Source organism: Mus musculus, chromosome 7 (assembly GCF_000001635.26).
Source record: "Mus musculus strain C57BL/6J chromosome 7, GRCm38.p6 C57BL/6J".
Classification (NCBI taxonomy): Eukaryota; Metazoa; Chordata; class Mammalia; order Rodentia; family Muridae; genus Mus; species Mus musculus.
The window spans coordinates 10,803,521-10,824,851 of NC_000073.6; the positions used below are offsets into that span (position 1 = coordinate 10,803,521).

Genomic DNA, 21,331 nt, shown 5'->3' on the forward strand with positions numbered 1-21,331 from the left:
TTAGGTACCTCATTAAAATGGAGATCTGTCTTGAGAGTACTTGACCTGTGGTCACATTTTCTGCTTGTGGAGGGTCTTGAGGCACTGCCCTTAGAGCTATGAAGGGCCTAGGCCTCAGGTCAGGGGCCTGGTATCCAGGAGCATGGCAAAACGTCTACCATTCCTTGCTGGGGTCACCTTTGGGGTCACCACAATTTCAAACCTAGCTCAACCAGAAATCAGGCTGCCTTTCATGGTCCCACAGTATTAGGGTTCAGTATGATGTTTTCAAGCAAATTTATTTTTTTCCTCTTGTCTTTCATTTTTCTCCATTCCCCTGACACACTCTCACAAGTGTATAGATGCTTCATTATCCTTTCTCTTTAGTGGCACATTTGTCATAGTCAGCTCTCACTGATTCCTCAACAACTCTTTATTCTACCGTTTTTGACCTCTTCTCTGGTTTCATATATCATACTCACTTTTTCTTGCATTTAAATATGTATGAATATTGTGATTTACATCCTTGTATGAGAAAGAATGTTCTTCAAGACTATGTCTGGGCTCTCAGAATCTGAACACCTATCAAAGAACATGCACAGGCTGGACCTAGGCTTCCTTCCACGTATGTAGCAAGTGTGCATCTTGTTCTTCATTTGGGTCTCAAACAACTGTAACAGGGGCTATCCCCCAAAATCGTTGCCTACATTTAGGAAATGTTCTTCTTACTTGGCTGCTTTGTCTGGCCTCAGTGGGACATGAAGCACCTAGCCTTACAAATATGTGAATAACCAGGGTGGAGCATAACTTCAGGGAGTCTTTCTCAGAGGGGAAGGGGACAGGGGATAGGAGAAGGGTTTTGGAAGAGGGTGACTGAGAGGGAGCAGTGACCTGGATGAAAAGTGATAAGTAAAAAAAAAATAAAATAAAATTAGAGCAAAATGAAAATTTTGATACACACACACAAACACAAATCATTTTAGAGTCCATCTGGTTCCTGAAAATTTGATTATTTTATTTTCTTTCACAGATTGACAAAATTCTGCTGTGTATTGATACCACACTTTTATTATCTGGTAATGAACATAATTTCTTAACTGTTGAAAATTATGGAGACCTTAATGTGCATGTTCAGTTTCTCTATGGTAGTTTCACTATCAGGGTATATGTCCAGAAATCATATAGCTCTGTTTTATTGTAATCCTATTTTTTTATTTTAATGAGATACCCTTGTATTTGTTTGTAATATGAATGAAGTCCTTTACTACTTACCATTAAAGCCTGAAGATTCCTTTATTCCACAGCATTGTCTGCATTTGTGGTATGAAACTGAAAATCTTCAGTAAGGCAAAGAACTGCATTAAAAGGACAAAATGTCAGCCATCAGAGTGGAAAATGATCTTCACTAACCACACATCTGACAGAGGGCTGATATCTAAAATATATAAAGAACTCAGGAAACTAGATAACCAACAAACCAATTAATCTAATTTAAAATGTAGTACATATCTAAACATATCACACCAGGCTGAGTAAACACAAGAAGCCTCTGAGGACTCCCAGTCAGTGCCAAATCCTGGTCACATTGCTTCCTCACAAACAGAGCAAGGATGCTTTCAAATAGTGCTTCCAGGGAAAGTCAGCCTTGGCCATGATTGTTGTGGAAATGTGCTCAGCAAGAAGTTCCCTTTTGCTTGACACAGGAGGAATCACTCTGTAGTGATGCCATATGAGTGTACAAGTGAGGGAAGGTCTCCAGCAAGATCACATACCTTCTTCAACACCATATGGTCAATACTGGGGAGAAGCCATACAAGTACATGGAGTGTGAGCAGGCCTTCAATGGCAAACACCACCTTACCAAGCACCAGGGGATCCACAGTGGAGAGAAGCCTTATAAATGTGAGGAGTGCTGCAGAGCTTTCACCCACCGCTCTATGTACATCTTACATAACAGGAGTCACACTCTTGAAAAACTTTTTGTTTGTAAAGAATGTGGGAAAGCTTTTTGAGATAGGCTAGGTTTCATCTGACACTACATCGTCCACAGCAGGCAGAACCCATACGAGTGCTTTTAGTATGGACAGATCTTCAAACACAGGTCATAACTCCTGTGGCACCAGCAGACACACACAGGAAAGAAGCCCTATGAATGCAGTGAGTCTGGGAAGGTCTTCCTTGAGAGTGCTGCCCTGATCCACCAGAATGTGATCCACACTGGGGAGAAGCCCTTTGAGTGCCTCCAGTGTGGCAAAGCCTTCACCCACTGCTCTACGTTTATCTTGTGTAAAAAAGGTCCACACCAGAGAGAAGACGTTTGAGTGCAAAAAGTGTGTGAAAGCCTTCACCAGTCAGAAAGATCTCATCCAGCACTTCAGCATCCACACTGGAGAGAAGCCCTATGAGTATGTGGCGTGTGGGAAGGCCTTTCCGTGCCTATCAGGTCTTACAAGGCACCAGCGAGTTCATAGTGGGGAACGTATTTGAAGTATTGAGTGTGGGAAGACCATGCCATCATCCACACTGGGGAGAAGCCATGTAAGTGCACTGAACATGGCAAGGTCATCAGTCTCAGCTCATCCCTCAATCAGCATCAAAAGCTGCAGTGACAGAAGCCCTACCAGTGTGGCAGAGAAGGGAAGACCATTCACAGCCACACAGATCTCAGTTATCCTCGGTGAACTCCTTCTGAGGAAAGATTTCTTGAGTGGAACCAGTGAGGGGAATCTTTTGTCACAAGACAGGTCTTCTTCAGGATCTACACCAAAGGGAAGCTGCACAAGTGTCTTGACTATAAAACAAAAAAACAAGCAAGCAAGCAAGCTAGCCAACCCCTTCCTATGACAGCATACCCTGTGATCTGAAGAGCAATAGCAGCCAGAGACCCAGCCTTATTTCCCCTCTGAAAATTAACCCAGGAAAGAACTCCAGGGTTTGGGGTGGGTTGTGGTAGGGGTGGGATCTTGTTTTAAGTTCACACAGGAAAACTTCAGCCACATCTCCCTACAAATTTACATCGTAGTATTATCTCAGGTATTGTTTTACAAAGCAGATGCCGATAAAAATAAAATCTCAGATCTCTTCAGACTTCCCAGAAAAACCTATGGCACTGTGATATCGACTCCTCAGTTTATTTGGAGTGAGGTGGGTGTTTTAGTGGTCAAAGCCTTTGGCCCTTTCTTGTGCCTTGTGTATTCACTTGGTGTTGGGGAGTGAGCTGAGACCAAGCCTGTAAACATGTATTGCATATCTTTGTGTCCTAAGATACTATTCTTGAGACCAGTAACCTTTGTGATGAACGAGGGACACTTGAGCCGTGAAATACTTGATACGTGAAAGGCAATAAGGATCCACATTTTCCCTAAGTATCTGTGTTCTTGCAAATTCAAGAGCCTTTTTGTGTTCCTTTACCAAGATATACCTCTCTCTCTCTCTTTCTCTCTCTCTCTCTCTCTCTCTCTCTCTCTCTCTCTCTCTCTCTGTGTGTGTGTGTGTGTGTGTGTGCATGTGTAAACTCTCTTAAGTGCTGAGCCATTTCTCCACCTCTTTAATCATATAAATATACACCTTTCTTAACAATACACAGCTAAAAATTTTGCCTGTCTTTGTAGGGTGAAAATAATACAGCTTGTGTTTTCAGCTTTTTCAAAAATTTTTCAGGTTAAAAAACAAATATAGTGAAGCTGGGTAGTGGACTCCTTCTTTATGAGGCACCTCAGATTAGAATTCAGAGTCAGTGGGGGTGGTAAACTCTGATTGGATAACTCAGTGGTCCAGAGCATAACTTCTTCTAGAAGACCTGAATTCAGTTACCTGCACCCATGCCGAGCAGTTAACAATTGCCTGTAATTCTAGCTTCATGGAATCCTATACCCTCTTCTAACCACAAACTGTCACAGGCATTTTTCAGTGTGCACAGACACACAGAGATACAATTAAAAAAAAATATTTTCCAAACCTATTAAAGTAGAGAATAATGGCTCTGCCAGGAGTAACTATATGGTTCTACTACAAATCATTTTCATTCTTTCTTTTTTTTTTCTCCTTTCTGAGACAATGCTAGAGTTGTCTATATAACCATATAGCTGAGGTAGCACAGTAGTAAGAGCAGTGGTTGCTCTTGCAGAGTACTGGGTCTGGTTGCCAGCATCTACATGGTGGCCTAGAGCCATCCATAACTCCATTTGCAACTGACTTCTTTGGGCTCTTGGTGTGCAGGGAGTGTACATACAAACATGCAGGCAAAACATTCACACACATGCACGTACACACAATATTTACTAAAAGAAACCAAATGTAAGTCTGGGCATGGTGGTACAAGCCTTTACTAACACTCAGGGAACAGAAACAGGTGTGTCTATGAGTTCAGCTAGGGCTACATAGTGAGATCCTTTCTCCAGAGAAAAAGAAGAAGAAAAAGAAACCAAGTGTAGTGGGTTATGCCTACAAGTGGCTGAGGCAGGAGGACTGTGTCATGTAAAAGTGCAACTATGGTCTTTCTTGTGTGTACTCCCACATCATGACACAGAGATTATATTTATACAGAAGCTTCAAGAATTACAGCTGGACAGAAATTCATCTATTCTGACCTGACTATGATGGCCTGGCCTATTTTCCAGTCCCATGTCTTGTTACCAGCCATCTTAGTCTTTCCCTGGCTACTCCTGCTCCAACATCTTCTCATGAAGACTCCCTCATGACACCCTTCTTGATCTCTATCTCCACCTTTGACCCCCTCACTGGAATGGAAAGTCATATTTTATCTCTCCTGCCCAGCTATTGGCTATTTAGATCTTTATTAACTGACCAAGCCAGCTCAGACAGTCAATGGGTTCTTCAGGAAGGGAGCAAGGATTGATAAGAAAAAGACAATTGGACTACACTGTAACATGATCCCAGCCAGTTCTGAAGCTGAAGGCCTGTTTATTTTTTTCCAGTATGTTTTTATACTACTCTAGGTACATACAAAGTATATGGCCAGTCCTAAGGCATAAACAAAATAGTTAAGGAAAAAAACAAAGCTTAAATAATGAACAAACCAGACAATAATCAAAGTAATCAAACAGGCAATAAACAAAGTCCCATTGTCACTGTGTCTAAGGATTTAACAGGTTGACCTTCCTAGAAGCAACTTCAAAAGTTCTCCACATTTAGCCAATCAGAGGTGATGGAGAACAATTTTTACACAACATTGAGACAGGAGATGCTTCAACATTTAGGACACTGCCAACATACAATAGCAATTAGGTGTCCTTGCACAGAAATCAGCATTTGCATGTACATTATGTAAAACTCTCCCACAAAGATGTACTGCTTGAGGCCAGTCTACTTTGCACAGCCTAGGGTGTCCATTGGGTACATGAAAAGACATGGGCTTCATAGTGAATTCCAGACCAACCTAGGCTACAGTGAGACGCGGTCTCAAAAAACAAAAAAACAACAACAACAACTAAAGAAAAATCAAACCTCAAGCAATAAAAACTAAAACTGGAAGGCTATAGATTTTTGTTTTTAGCATAGTGACTACTCTTAAAATATATCTCTTAGCTGGCTGGCTGTAGGGCATGCCTTTAATCCCAGCACCTGGGTGGCAGAGGTGTGTGCATATTGGGAGTGCAGGGGGGAGGGGAGGAGTGTGTCTTTGTGAGTTCAAGACTATGCAAAGGGAATACAACCAGGAAACAAGTGTGTTTGCTTGTTTTTCAGGTGGTGGTTCAGGAAAGGGTCACTGCTCCAGGCAGTCAATTCCCTTTAAAAGCAATGAGCCAGCTGAGCACTGGTGGCACATGCCTTTAATCCAGGCATTTGGGAGGCAGAGCAGGCAGATTTCTGAGTTCAAGGCCAGACTGGGCTTGAACAGAGTAAGTTCCAGAACTACAAAGGGCTACACAGAGAAACCCTGTCTTGAAAAACAAAAACAAAACAAAACACCCAAAACAAAACAAAAAAGAAAGTAGTGAGCCTTTGTGGAAACAAAATCTTTACTGCATAGGGAGGCTTATAATACTTGATTGGCCTTGTGTTGTGGGAACACAGGCCTTTGATCCCAGCTATCTGGAGACAGAGGCAGACAGATCTGTTTGAATTCCAGGCAGGCCTGCTCAACATAAGGATTATCAAAATACCCAGCTCTAAAAGAGGAACCCCTTGGGGTGGGGAGGTGGCAGAGGGCAAGGGATGACAAACAAAAAAGGACACTTGCAAAAAAGTCTCACAAATTAGTTGGCGGGTTTAAACATTTGTTTTGTAAGAAGGAACCAAACTGAAGCTTTCTGAAGAGAACTTCCATTTTGAATAGGGGTCAAATAAAGTTTAAGTTCCTAAAGACCTCCCTGGGTACTGAAAAGGTCAGGAACTTTGGGAAGGTCTTGGAACACTTGCTCCTCTTGGAAGGGAGAGGCTAACATTTCTCAGAACACAGGGTGGGAACAGACCTGCAGGTGGGGACACATTCTGCAGGACAGACAGTTGCCCACCTTCAGATGAGTTTGCCATTTTGCTGAGACATTAGCTACATCATCTTCTCCCCTCCTGGTCTCAGGCTGTCTCCGATTATCATGGAGTCATTAACGTTAAGTTAAGAGGAGGACATTCCTCGAAACAGGAATGTAAAAATATGTACAGTGTTATACAAACAAACATTACTGACACTTGTGGAGGCCCACGCCTGCTAATCCTGTCCCAGAGGCAAGAACAATGTATGTCACGCCGGGTCTGGCAAATCCTGATGGGTGGGAATATGTAACTGTAACTTGACCTAGATGTTGATTGTTTCAGGCTTAAATTTTTCTGTGATATTCTGGCTTGGAGTCGCTTTCCAGCTCCCAAGTTCTGTGGCCTGATCAGTAGCAGCCTGAGTACAATAGACTTTTGGCATCTACTTGTGGATGGACGTCCCAAGAAGCAGTCAGCTCCCAAGTCTGTGTTGCTATCCCCTACTGGTCAGTTTCTGCTGCCTAATTCAATATCTTGCTTTGTATCTTGCTTTGCTTGGGTTGTTTTTAATTTTCAGCCCCCAATACTTTGTTTTTCAAGACAGGATGTCTCTGTGTAGCTTTGGCTGTCCTGGTACTTGCTCTTTTAAATCAGGCTGGCCTCAAATTCAGAGATGCCCCGTGTCTCCTGAGTGCTGGGATTAAAGGCGAGTGCAGGATTTGAAAAGATTTTAATTCCCTATTCTAATAAACATAAATTTCATTGTGTTTGACAGAGGAGACACATATTTACTGTTTCTTACTACGGAGTCCAGTCCTCTATACCTACACAAACACTTAGTAACCCTCCTGCTGACCTCAGCAAATGGTACTTTCCTCCCTAGTGATTTTAGGCACCTTCTGGACCCGCCCACACCATCCTATAGGGCAAGCAGCCTGGCTTCTCTGGCGCACCTATTGGGCATGCCTATGACTTCAGAAAGATAACCAATGGTTATCAGCTGGGATCTACTAGATTCTGCCAAAGTGCAATCTGGAATCCCCTTGAGTGCAGCTGTGCTAGTGGATTACCAGTGTGTGTGTCCCATGTGTCCCTGGGTGGGTGAGACATTCCGGGCGGTTGGGGAGGCTGGAGTCAGAGCATTACCCGCCTACCCTTTTCCAGGATCTAAGAGACTAGCAGGACTTCAACTTGCCCTCACCCTTTTAGAGTTCAGGGAAGAGTCACCTCCTTCGGGCTGGGCTTCACACTCAAGTAAGAGGTAGGAGAACCCGGACTGACTTCAAAGTGGTGGCACCCATGTGAAAATTCCCTGCAAGCAGGAGGACAAGGCAGCAGGATGGGGACAGTTAGAGGTCACTGGGATCCGCAGCAAGGGGTGTGGTATGTGTGTGTGTGTGCATTGGCAGCCTTCTCTCTCTGCCTCACCCTCCCTATCCCTCTCTCCCTCACTCCCTCTCTCTCTCTTCCTCTCGCTCTTTCTCTTCCTTCTCCCTCTCCCTTTCCCCTCTCCTCCCTCTCTTTCCTCTTCCCCCTCCTTTCCTGTACTTACTTTCCATCTCTCCTTTTCCTGCAGTCCTTCTTTTTCTCCTCACTTTTTCCTTTCCCTTCCATGCTGTCTTAATTAGGGTTTTACTGCTGTGAACAGACACCATGACCAAGGCAAGTCTTATAAAATAAGAACATTTAATTGGGGCTGGCTTACAGGTTCAGAGGTTCAGTCCATTATCATGAAGGTGGGAGCATAGCAGTATCCAGGCAGGCATGGCAAAGGAGGAGCTGAGAGTTCTATGTCTTCATCCAAAGTATGCTAGTGGAAGACTGACGTCCAGGCAACTAGGGTGAGGATCTTATACCCACATCCACAGTGACACACCCATTCCAACCAGATCACACCTATTCCAACAAGGCCACACCTTCAGATGGTGCCACTCCCTGGTCCAAGAATATACAAACCATCACACATGCCCTCCCCTACAATTTTCTTGATGCCCCTTCCCCTCTCTTATACCCTAACCCCTCCCACCTTCCCCCAGTCTCTGATAGGATGATTCTCTTGTGGACTAAGTGGGCCTCAAAGTTGCTATGGAGTGGAGGGTGACTTTGAACTCCTGCCTCCTTGTCTACCTCCCACAGACTAGGGTTGCTATTGAGCATCACCAGACCCGTTTTTCTTCTCTCTTTTCTTAGCTACTGGCCAGATGGAGCCCAGCACCTCAACCAGGTGAGTGCTTTGCCAAAGTTTCTAGAAGAAAAAAAATGTGACTCAGGTGACTAGTAAGCAGGGCAAGAGGAGCATTGGCTCATGGATCTAAAATGTTATTTTCCCTATGGAAGACCACAGCTGAGGTTGTGAGCTCAGTGAATGAGGAAGGGGAGCGGTTGGGGACCTGTAACTCTTCCCAGTCTCTGAGATGAGGCCATCTCTTCCATCTACTCAGGAAGCATTTCACCATCAATGACTTTGAAATCGGGCGTCTTCTGGGCAGGGCGAAATTTGGGTGTGTGTACTTGGCTTGGCTCAAGGAAAGTCATTTCATCGTGGCCCTGAAGGTCCTCTTCAATTCTGAGATAGAGAAGGAGGGTTTGGAGCACCAACTTCGCAGGGAAGTGGAGATCCAGGCACACATACAGTAAGCCTGACCTACGTGGAACTCAGAGCTAGAGTTCTCCAGCGCCTGCTGCCCTCTTGCTGCCCTTGACTTCTGAACTCAGTCTTCATGACTCCCAAATAAGCATTTTGTTTTCCACCTGAAGACTGTTCTCTGTAACTCATTCCGGTTAGGACAATTATTTCCTGGTATTAGACACACCAGTTTCAAGTGTACATATATGTGCAGGTCAGAGGTCAACCCCCAGTGTTGCTCCTCAGATGATGCACATCTTTTTTAAAAGGGTATTTCTTTGTCCGGAGCCCCTGAGAAGCAGAGGCATGTGGATCACTGGGTGTGAGGCCAGCCTGATGGTTCCCAGGGAGTTCCAAGTCATCCAGAGTTACACAGTCAAACTCTGCCCCAAAGTAATTGGTTTTATCTTATACCTACTTATTTGTTTATTTTAGTTTTGGTTTTGGTTATTTGGAAACAGGGTTTCTCTGTGTAGCCATGGCTGTCTTAGAATTTGCTCTATAGATCTAGCAGGCTGCTCTTGAACTCCAAGATTTGCCTGCATCTACCTTTGGAGTGCTGAGATTAAAGTCTTGAACTGCTCAGCAATTTATTTATTTATTTATTTAAAGTTACAGGGAGTAACGGCACATGGGCTACATGTGAGTCACAGGACACATGTGGAGGACAACTTGCAGGAATTATTTCCTCTCTTCCACATACAGATTCTGGGAGTGGTACTCAGGTTAGCACACTTGGCAACAAATGTCTCTGTTTGCTGTGCTATCTTGCCTGCCTTGACTCTTCCTTCCTTCCTCCTTCAGACACCAGAACATCCTTCGCCTGTACAACTACTTCTATGATGACACTCATATATACTTAATTCTGGAGTATGCTCCAGGAGGTGAGCTCTAAAAGGAGCTTCAGAGAAATCAGAAGTTGGACCAGCAGCGTACAGCCATGGTGAGGGGAGTTCTGGGACCAAAGATGCATGCAGTGATGACAGTGACTGATTGTAGCTGCCAATATCCCCTTCCCAACTCTTTTTAACTTAATCTTTTGTGTAGTAGTGTGGGATGTGGGATGGGGGAGCATACAGGCCGTAGTGGGCACACATAGAAGTCATGAGACAACTTGGAGAAGAGTCTGTTTTCTCCTTTCACCTTTATGTGGCTTCCAGGGATGAAACTCCAGGTCACCAGGCTTGTACAGCAAGCTCTCTTACCCACTGAGACATCTCACTAGCCTTCATATCTTTTTGTTCTGAGTTGCAGGAAATCTTGCTAGATAGCCCAGGCTGGCCCAGGCTTCCCTGAAATCTCCAGGATGATGCCTGGCTCAGGGTGCTGTATTTTCCTTCCTGAGGCAGAGTCTTTTCTAAACAGCTCAGAATGACTTGGAACGCGTGTATAGCCTAGGTTAACCTTGACATTGCAGCCTTGTAACTCCTAGGATGACAGGCCCCCCAGCTTTGGACTGTTTGTTTCCATGAGGGTTGTTTGTTTGTTTGTTTGTTTGTATGTTTTGGTTTTTAGGTGTGCTTAGATGTAACTTGTTGGTCTAGTTCTTCTCTAGTGTGTTTATGGTCTTGGGTTGATCCCAGTGTAGCCACAGATTATTATTATTGATAATTTTTTTTTCTTTTTGAGACAGGTTCTTTCACTTCGTGTCTGACCTGGAACAATATATATAGACAGGCTGGCTTCAAATTCACAGAAATCCTCTTGCCTCTGCTTCCCTAGTGCTGACTACCACACCTGGAGTCTTTCTTAACAAGCATTAGATTCTAACTAGGGCTGGAGAAACAGCTCATTGGGTAAGGATGCTTGCTCTCCAGGCTGAACACCAGCATCCTGGGACCACATGGTCAAAGGATAGATAAAACACAGAAGGTTGTCCTTGTACCCATCCATGCACTTATTCACATATATAGGCACAGAAAAACTAATAAATGCAATGAACATAGTATATAAAAAGTCCAACTCTACTAGATAGAAAATGAAACCATAAACATATATTAGAAAGTGTACTGGCTAGTTTTGTGTCAACTTGACACAGCTGGAGTTATCACAGAGAAAGGAGCTTCAGTTGAGGAAATGCCTCCATGAGATCCAACTGTAAGGCATTTTCTCAATTAGTGATCAAGGGGGAAAGGCCCCTTGTGGGTGGTGCCATCTCTGGGCTGGTAGTCTTGGATTCTATAAGAGAGCAGGCTGAGCAAGCCAGGGGAGGAAAACCAGTAAAGAACATCCCTCCATGGCCTCTGCATCAGCTCCTGCTCCCTGACCTGCTTGAGTTCCAGTCCTGACTTCCTTGGTGATGAACAGCAGTATGGAAGTGTAAGCCGAATAAACCCTATCCTCCCCAACTTGCTTTTTGGTCATGATGTTTGTGCAGGAATAGAAACCCTGACTAAGACAAATTGGTACCAGGAGTGGGGTATTCCTGTGACAACCTGACCATGTTTTGGGGAGGACTGTGGAAGGACTTTGGAACTTTGGGCTTGAAGATTCCTTCGTTGTTAAGAGCTCTGTCGGATGTTGTGTAGGGGCTTGGAAGATAATGTTGAGAACACTGCAGAAGATGGAGGTCTGATTTGTGAAATTTTAGAGGGAAAATTAAAGACTCTTTTCAGGGCCATTGCTGTTTTGATTGTGAAGATTCTGTAGTTCTGGTTAGCTGGGGCTGAAGAATCAGCTGTGATTAACAAGATACCAGAACTACCAAAGCAAAAACTTTGCATTACTGGGACTATTGATGCTGGTTAGCTGGAGCTAAGAAATTAGCGGTGATTAAGAAGAGACCAGCATCATTGAGGTAACATCTTCTGGGAGGTGTTTTCTGAAAGCACAAAGAGGCTGTGTTCCAGGGATGGCCAAGGTTGTACTCCTGCTGCAGTGGGACTTGGTAATATGTAAGGGTCACCCAGGTGGTACTGGTTTTGAAGGCATGAAGGGGTCACACAAAGCAGCTGAGGCTTTGCACTGTGAGAGGCCATGGAAGGCCATTGGTGAAGGTGCGGCCTCAGTTGCAATTGAAGGCCCAGATCTGAAGGGGTCATGCAGTGTTTTGGAGATGCCAGTACCATGAGATGACCACCAAGAGCAGCAGCAGCAGTGGGGTACAGGCATCTGGAGCCTAGAGGATGATGCGTGTGCTACAAAGGGCATGGCTGGAGAAGTGACCTAAGCCCTTGGAGGAGCCCAGAAGATCGTGAGTTGGATCCCAGACATTGGACGGTTGGAGATTGACTTTTGCTTTTGATTGTGACTGTGCCCTGATATTTTCCCTCTTGGAGGAAGAAACTGTTTTAGTGGAGCCCACAGTTAAGAGACTTTTAATTGTAAAAAGACTTTGGATTTTAAAAGAGATAGATATTTTAAAGAGATTGAAAATTTAAGAATATGTAAAGACTGGGATTTTAAAGTTATTTAGATCTTGAGGATGAATAAGATTGTAAGGGTTGAGGCTTACTAGTGATGTTTATGTGTGTCAAGTTGACAAGGGGTCAATTGTACTGGCTAGTTTTGTGTCAACTTGACACAGCTGGAGTTATCACAGAGAAAGGAGCTTCAGTTGAGGAAATGCCTCCATGAGATCCAACTGTAAGGCATTTTCTCAATTAGTGATCAAGGGGGAAAGGCCCCTTGTGGGTGGTGCCATCTCTGGGCTGGTAGTCTTGGATTCTATAAGAGAGCAGGCTGAGCAAGCCAGGGGAGGAAAACCAGTAAAGAACATCCCTCCATGGCCTCTGCATCAGCTCCTGCTCCCTGACCTGCTTGAGTTCCAGTCCTGACTTCCTTGGTGATGAACAGCAGTATGGAAGTGTAAGCCGAATAAACCCTTTCCTCCCCAACTTGCTTTTTGGTCATGATGTTTGTGCAGGAATAGAAACCCTGACTAAGACAGAAAGCTAGCTGGGCATAGTGTTGCTGGCCTATAATTCCAGAACTTTGAAGGCTGGGGCAGAAGGCTCAGGAGTTCAAGGTCAGCTTGGTCTACATATCAAGTTTCAGGCCATAAGGTTACATAGTGCAACCTTATCTCATAAAAGGAAAAAAAAAAAGGTACCTAGAAATTGTAGGGCACTTTAAGAAAAGCCCTAGCACTCACTATCCCTGCAGCATCAGTTGGCTTTGCTTGACAATAAAATCTCTGACTCTTATAGCCTTCCCTCTGATCCTTTAGGGGGAATGTTGTGACTGGCTCAGCTGTAGCCTCCCCCAGCCTTGAGTAGGCTGGCTCAGACCTTGCTGCCACTGTGAATGAGACCAGCTGGGGTGGAGCCTTCCCACCTAGATGGCTCTATTGTTCTGTCACCTGGCACTGCTCTTTTCCAAGAAGCACTTACAGCTGAGAGGCTGAACCTGTCTTCTTGAGAGAGCCAACAACCTGTGAACTTGGCAACCTAATGCTAATAGCTCTGACAGACTAGTGTTTACAACTTAGCAACAAAGCATCAAGAAGCCTGGCTTGGCAGGGGATGGGCCACCCCCCTTTATAAGCAGAGACTCTTAGTAAACACTGGGCCTTGATCAGAAATCTGTCTTGGTCTCTTTACTTCTTTCATGTTCTCTCCTAAACAGTTCTGGCCTCCCACTCAGGAACTCATTTAGTGTGGCCTCAGGGGGTACAGGGTCAGAAGGCTCCACTCCAGGTGGTCTCATTCACAGTGGCAGCAAGGTCTGAGCCAGCCTACTCAAGGCTGGGGGAGGATACACTCAGCACAGCTTCTGTGTCTGCCTCCTGTTCTGCTTAGTCTATGGGGGGGGGGGGGACCTGGCTAGTTTTTAACCATGGTGCTATCTATGTAAGGACAGACATATCTCATGAGTTTAAGGCTGACCTGGACCAGACAGTGAAGGCCCTCTTTTAAAAAGAACAAAGAGGCAAGTGGTGTTGACTAAGGCCTTCACTCCCTGAGCTACAGAGAGAGTTCCAGGGAAGTAAGAGCTACAGAGAGAAACCCTGCCTCAAAACAAGAAAAACAAGGTCGATAGACAGTAAGGCACCACTCTAAAGATTGTCCTCTATGCTCCCCATTGCTGTGTGTACACACACAAAGACACAATAGAATTATAGTAGAAAAAATGAGATTCCATGGCAATGATAAAATTCATAATGTCTGTTCTACCTCACAGGGAAGCTGTGAAAGTCTTCCCCCTACACTGCTTTTGTTCACACAGATAATACAGGAGATATCAGATGCCCTGACCTACTGCCATGAAAAGAAGGTGATTCACAGGGACATCAAGCCAGAGAATCTCCTGCTGGGCCTCAACAGTGAGGTGAAGATCTCAGACTTTGGGTGTTTTGTGCATACTCCCTCTCTCAGGTATGTTGGATGGGATGGCGGTGGGACACTCACACTAGTGAGGCATTTCCCAAGTGAATTCATCTCACATGGAAGGCCCAGATACAAACTGGGCCTTGGGGTTAACAAGCACCTTTTCCAAATACAAACTTTTCAAATGCACTTGCAAATTGAAAGAATTGGGTGGGTGGGGTGATGAACTCAGTAGATAAGAACAGGTCCTTTGTGATCAGGAAACCTGACTTTAAATGAAATGAACCTGCAAATACCTGACCATGACTCTGGATTAATTTAACCCCTGCCTTGAGTGATGGAGACAAGCAGATCCTAAAAGCTGGCCAGACACTGGCAGAAATGACTGGGTGAGGTCCAATGAGAGACCTTGCCTTAAAGGAATATAGTTAATAAAGACACTGAATGTCATCCTCTGTCTTTGTTAGTATGTGTCTGTAGGCATGTACACACACACAGACACACACACACACACACACACACATACACAACACAAATAGAGTTTTGCTTTCCTAGTCTTTATCAGTGTTTGCCTTTGCCAGTAGGATTCCATGAAAATTAGCAACCATCCCAGGAAGGAATTTCCCCATGTTGATGAGCTACATTTCCTTGGTTCCTCTTGAGACACACACCATCATTATGTACATCTTAAATCTTCCTCAGACAAAAGGATAGACCATCTAGAGACTGCCATACCCACGGATCTACCCCATAATCAGCCTCCAAACTCTGACACCATTGCATACACCAGCAAGATTTTGCTGAAAGGACCCTGATATAGCTGTCTCTTGTGAGGCTATGCCAGGGACGGGTAAACACAGAAGTGGAGGCTCACGGTCAGCTATTGGATGGATCACAGGGCCCCCAATGGAAGAGCTAGAGAAAGTACCCAAGGAGCTAAAGGAGTCTGCAACCATATAGGTAGAACAACAATATGAACTAACCAGTACCTCCAGAGCTCATGTCTCTAGCTGCATATATATTAGAAGATGGCCTAGTCGGCCATCATTGGGAAGAGAGGCCCCTTGGTCTTGCAAACTTTATATACCTCAGTACAGGCGAATGCCAAGACCAAGAAGTGGGAGTGGGGGGGGGGTATGGGAGACATTTGGGATAACATTTGAAATGTAAATGAAGAAAATAACTAATTTAAAAAATAAATATGAAAAAAAATCTTCCTCAGTCACTGACTCTGTAGTCCACCAGGCTGGTTTCAGTCTTACAGCAATCCTGTGATGTTATGCTACAGGTGATATGCTACTCCATGTTTTAAAACATGAGATTACTGTATCTTCCCTTATAGTATTTACTTTTTCTGAGTTGGTTTAGTTTTTTTAATTTTTATCTTCTATGTATGGATGTTTTGCCTGCATCTAGGACTTGTGCACCGTTTTTCATGCCTGTTCTCTTGGAAGCCAGAAGAGGGCATCAGTTGGTTGTAAGCAGCCACATGGATGCTTGAAAATCTATCCAGAGTCTTTTAGAAGAACAGCTAGTGCTCTTAACCACTGAGTCATCTCTCTAGCCCTGCCTTGTCTGACTGGTTGTGGATTCATTCTAGTGTCAAACACAATGCTCTTCCTGTTGCAACCTTCCCAAATGCCAGAATTAAGAGATGTGAGCTATTACTATATCCATCTGCTTTCCCTGAATGTTAAAAAGAAAACCTGTGTTTATTCTCATGTGTGGGTGTAGACACACATGTGCCATGTTGTGTCTGGGAGGAGGTTGGGTATGTAAGAGGACACCTTCAAGACAGTCCCTCACCTTCCACCTTATTTGAGACAAGGTCTTTTGTTTGCCTTTTATAGTTGCCTAGATGGTCTAAAGACTTTCTATGATTCTTCTCTGCCTCCCATCTCACTATAGAAGTTCTAGGACTATAGTCATGGACCCGGCTTTATGTGGATTCTGGGGGATAGAACTCAGGTCCTCAGGAATTCCCCTTGCAAGTGCTTTGCCCCCTGACTCACCTCCTATAACCCCTCTGAATCTTGAACCATATTAAGAGTTGGTATTTATGAACAGTTCTCCTTGTCTCAGGCATGCACAGGAGTAGACCATTCAGGATGTCCCTGTGTCTCCCATTTCCTTGGAAGCTGAACAGGGAAGATTTCCCTTCTTCCGGTTTTTGTTTGTTTGTTTGTTTGTTTGTTTGTTTTTTGAGACAGGGTTTCTCTGTGTAGCTCTGGCTATCCTGGAACTCACTTTATAGACCAGGCTGGCCTTGAACTCAGAAATCTGCCTGCCTCTGCCTCCCAAGTGCTGGAATTAAAGGCATGCACCACCACTGCCCGTTTTTTTGTCCTTGGTTTTTGTTTTTTGTTTTTTGGTTTTTTATTTTGTGTGTGTGACTTCACTTCTTTTGAGCCTACGCACAGCCCAACCTTCTGTGTTTTGTTCTAAGAGAAAGACAATTTGTGGGACTCTGGAATACTTGCCCCCGGAAATGATAGAGCAGAAACTGTACAATGAGATGGTTGATCTGTGGTGTATTGGGATGCTCTGCTATGAACTGCTGATGGGGAAGCCACCCTTTGAGAGCAGCACCTCCAGTGAAACATATAGACGCATCTGCCACGTATGTTGTGCGCGCACGCGTGTACACACACACAAACACACACACACACACACACACACACACACACACACACACATATGCATGACATTCACCAGGAAGCCAGACAGTGATGGCTCCTGGGTGGGCCTTTGGGGACTGGAGTGTATACAAAAGATTATCTGCTAATAGCCAAAAGGGTGCCATGAGGAGACTTATAGTACAGTGAGAAGATTACCCAAAGAGAATAACTAGATTCTATTCTTCTTTCCCTGGCTCATTAGGTGGATTTTAAGTTTCCTTCATCAGTACCTGCAGGAGCCCAGGACTTGATCTCCAAGTTTTTTAGGTACCATCCATAGAAGCAGCTGAGCCTGGCCCAGGTCCTGAAACACCCCTGGGTCAGGGAACACTCTCAAAGGGTGCTGCCTCCCTGTGTTCAGGGGGCTTCCTGAGCCCTGTCTGTCTCTATCCCTATGCATTTCTTCAGGAAGCTCTCCAGGCTCTGTTTGTTAGTGCATGTGGTTTGCTTGTTTTCTCTTTTATGAACTGATGTTAATTAAAACTGATTACTTTAGCATCAGTCTTCTTGCTTGAGTGAGTTAGTGTGTGGATTGAATTGAAACGTTTGTCTTACATGAGTGATAGAGGTGGAGGCCAGAAGCCCACATCAGGTGGTTCCTTCTAGTGCTCTCCATCTCATATTCTGAGAGGAAAGATCTGTGAACTGAACATGAAATCACCAAGTTGGCTTGACTGGCTGGTAAATAAAACACAGTGGTCCTCCTATGTCCAGCTCCCCAGTGCCAAGATCACAGAAGCACTAAAGTAAGCCCAGCTTGTACCTGGTTGCTGGGGATCAAACTCAGTCCCCGTGCTTCTGCACATGGACAGAGGCACACCCATGCTTACACACACATAAAATAACCACTAAATGAAAGGAAGTTGGTATATAAGGAGAGATGTTGTATGTGTAGAACAGGGGGTCCTCTCTAGAGCACTCAGTTTACCAGCTTTACACTTGCCCTGATTTTGGGCAAATGTTCCAGACATACAAAACTGCAATCTACATTCTATACAGAAAGAATGTCAGTCTCAACCAGGCCCCAAATCCTCATTCGCTGTGTGCATTGTTATTTGATGGATCTGAAGCCAGGCCTGGTCACCCATGCCTACAATCTTAAGTATTCAGGAGGCTCAAGCAGGAGAAGTTCAGTTCAAGGCCAACCTGGCCAATTTAGCGAGATTGTCTCAAATTAAAACAATTTCAAGTAATAATAACACCACTCCTGGGCATATACCCAGAAGATGCTCCAACATATAATAAGGACACATGCTACACTATGTTCATAGCATCCTTATTTATAATAGCCAGAAGCTGGAAAGAACCCAGATGTCCCTCAATGGAAGCATGGATACAGAAAATGTGGTACATGTACACACTACAGTACTACTCAGCTATTAAAAATGATGAATTTGTGAGAATTTTAGGCAAATGGATAAAACTAGAAAGTATCCTGTGTGAGGTAACACAATCAGAAAAGAACGCACATGGTATGTACTCACTGATATGTGGATATTAGCCCAGAAGCTCAGAATACCCAAGGTACAATTCACAAACCACATGAAACTCAAAAAAAAAAAAAAAAAAAAAAAAGGAAGTCCAAAGTGTGGATACTTCCATCCTTCTTAGAAGAGGGAACAAAATACCCATGGAAGGAGTTACAAAGTGTGGAGCAGTGACTGAAGGAATGAAGAACCAGAGACTGCTCCACCTGGGGATCCATAAACCCAGCCACTATTGTGGATGCCAAGATGTGCTTGCTGACAGAAGCCTGTTATAGCTGTCTCCTGAGAGACTCTACCAGTGCCTGACAACTACAGAGGTGGATGCTCTCAGCCAACCATTGGACTGAGCACAGGGTCCCCAATGGAGGATCTAGAGAAAGGAACCAAGGAGCTGAAGGGGTCTGAAGCCCCATAGGAGGAAGAACAATATGAACTAACCAGTACCCCCAGAGCTCCCAGGGTGTAAACCACCAACCAAAGAGTACATATGGTGTCACTCATGGCTCCAGCTGCATATGTAGCAGAGGATGGCCTTGTCAGTCATCAGTGGGAGGAGAGGTCCTTGGTCCTGGGAAGGCTCTATGCCCCAGTGTAGGGGAATGCCAGGGCCAGGAAATGGCAGTGGGTGGGTTGCTGAGCAGGGGGAGGGGGAAGAGGATAGATGGTTTTCAGAGGTGAAACAAGGAAAGGGGATAACATTTGAAATGTAAATAAAATATCCAATAAAACAAAAGAAAAAAAGAAATAACCAAAACAACAGCAATAATAATAAATAGTAATAGGTATGTCTAAGCCATGATGATAGGTCTGGGATATTATTTTATATAAAGAGTAAGAAAACCTCTTCTCTTTGGGGAGGGAGTGATCCGTTTGTAAGCAGAGAAAGAACTATGTTACCCAGAAGGTATAGAGCACAAGAGTCTTGTGGCTTGCTCTGCAAGTGAAATGCTAATGCCTGTGGCTCTACTGGCTCCATTATGTGACTTCATCATTGAGCTACTCTTCAGTTCACATCCAGTGTGGGAATCTAAGCTGCACTCCTGTTTAGCCTGTAGTGAGGAGGAAGGGTGCACAAGCAAAACCTAAACACTGCAGTGAACCTAGCTGTGCTCTGTGACCTGGGCATGACAGCCAGCAGCCAAAGTCACCTGCCCCGGGCAAGGAGGTAAGGGTTTCTATGGAGTTCACAGGATTCCTGGCTCTGCTGCCTGCATGGTAGCAGGATGGCGTCCTCCCTAGTGGGCACCAGGCTTATGGGTTTTCGGAGACTTTTGATGCTTCCTTAAATTTTGGAGAGCCTGTCAATCAAGAGAGCCTCTAGGTCTTTATAATTGTGTTTGCTTAGGAAAAGTGGATCTGCCTGGCCACCCAGTTCATCCCGAGTCTTTGTTTGTTTGTTTGTTTTTTTGTTTTGTTTTGTTTTTCGAGACAGGGTTTCTCTGTGTAGACCTGGCTGTCCTGGAACTCACTTTGTAGACCAGGCTGGCCTCGAACTCAGAAATCTGCCTGCCTCTGCCTCCCAAGTGCTGGGATTAAAGGCGTGTGCCACCACGCCCTGCTCATCCCTTGTTTTAGACTTAGGTTTCAAAGCTGGGACAAAAAGCTTAAGTGTCTACTAAACAGAACAAAGCAGACCCGCCGCTGGGGGGGGGGGGGTTAAACAACCTTATACAGGTCACCAAGAGTTCTTGGCTGGCATACTTTGCACCCCCTACCTTAAATTCCCTCAGCTCTGGAGCTGGGTTGCTCTGCCCCCAGCTGTCCTTCCCTTTACAATCTAACAAGTTTGGTTATCCCTGCTCTTTTGGGCCTCTTGGCTGCTGCACTTTCCCCTCGCCTCCTGTCTCTCTCTTCTGCTGCTCCTCTTCTCACACGGCTCAGGGTCATGTCCACTCTGGACTCTCCCAGGTGTTTCTGTCTCTAGCTGTGCTCTCCCACTTATCTATGGTAAACTTTCTCTTCCACCATACCTACAAGCAGTCACGTCCTTTCCCTTTATTTCTTACTTTTCCCCTTCACTTTGTACCTGAGAGGGCCGTTTATGCACTGGAGGCCATACCTAAGGAAATAGGAGCTCACTCCCTAATACGTACCAACCTGCCTCCTTTTCTATAACTAACATTTTGGAATTGTGTCCTCTAAGTCGATCTAAAGGAACCCAGATGACTCTTTCCTAGAAATAATCTAGAAGCCCAAAGATAACTTCTGTGACAATGGGCAACAATCATCTAGGATTTGGTTTAATAACTGGGTCCTGTTTGTTGCCATTTAGCTTCTAATAAAGGACTCACATAGCCCTCACTGTCCAGCATTGCCACTCTGCTAGTTAGCCCTCCTACAGCTTCCTCAGGCCAGAAAGTCAGGCCTCTGGTAGGTATTTAAGAGATTGAAGACTGAAATGAAGCTCCAGGCTTAGGATTTTCATCAATTCATATCAGTCACGATCTGTTAAGTACCGTATTCTTCCTGGCTGTCCTCTTAGGATCTTGATTCCCTGTCTGGCTCACAGCTATTCAGGTATACCAATTTGACCCAACATTTCCTTCACTTTTCCAGCTTTTATCTTCGAGGTTTACTCTGCCCCAGTCTTCAGATCTCTGCAAGACCATTCTTTGTCACAGTTCTACTCAGAAGCCACTTTTAAAAAGCTTTTTTAAGTTTAATTTATGTGTATTATGTGTTTGTGGGTCTACTCACATGCAAGCAATGGCTCAAGTGTGGAATTTGTGGGACAGCTTTCAGGAATTGGTCCTGTTCTACTTTTTGTTTGTTAAAGATTTATTTATTATTATATGTAAGTAGACTGTAGTGGCTATTCCTGGTTGTCAACTTGACAATATTTGGAATGAACTACAATTC

General features: G+C 44.5%; 2 pseudogenes; both read left to right on the forward strand.

The window, feature by feature from the left end:
• Window positions 1,702-2,765, forward strand: Gm18781 (predicted gene, 18781; annotated as a pseudogene).
• On the forward strand, window positions 7,345-17,486 carry Gm7203 (predicted gene 7203; annotated as a pseudogene).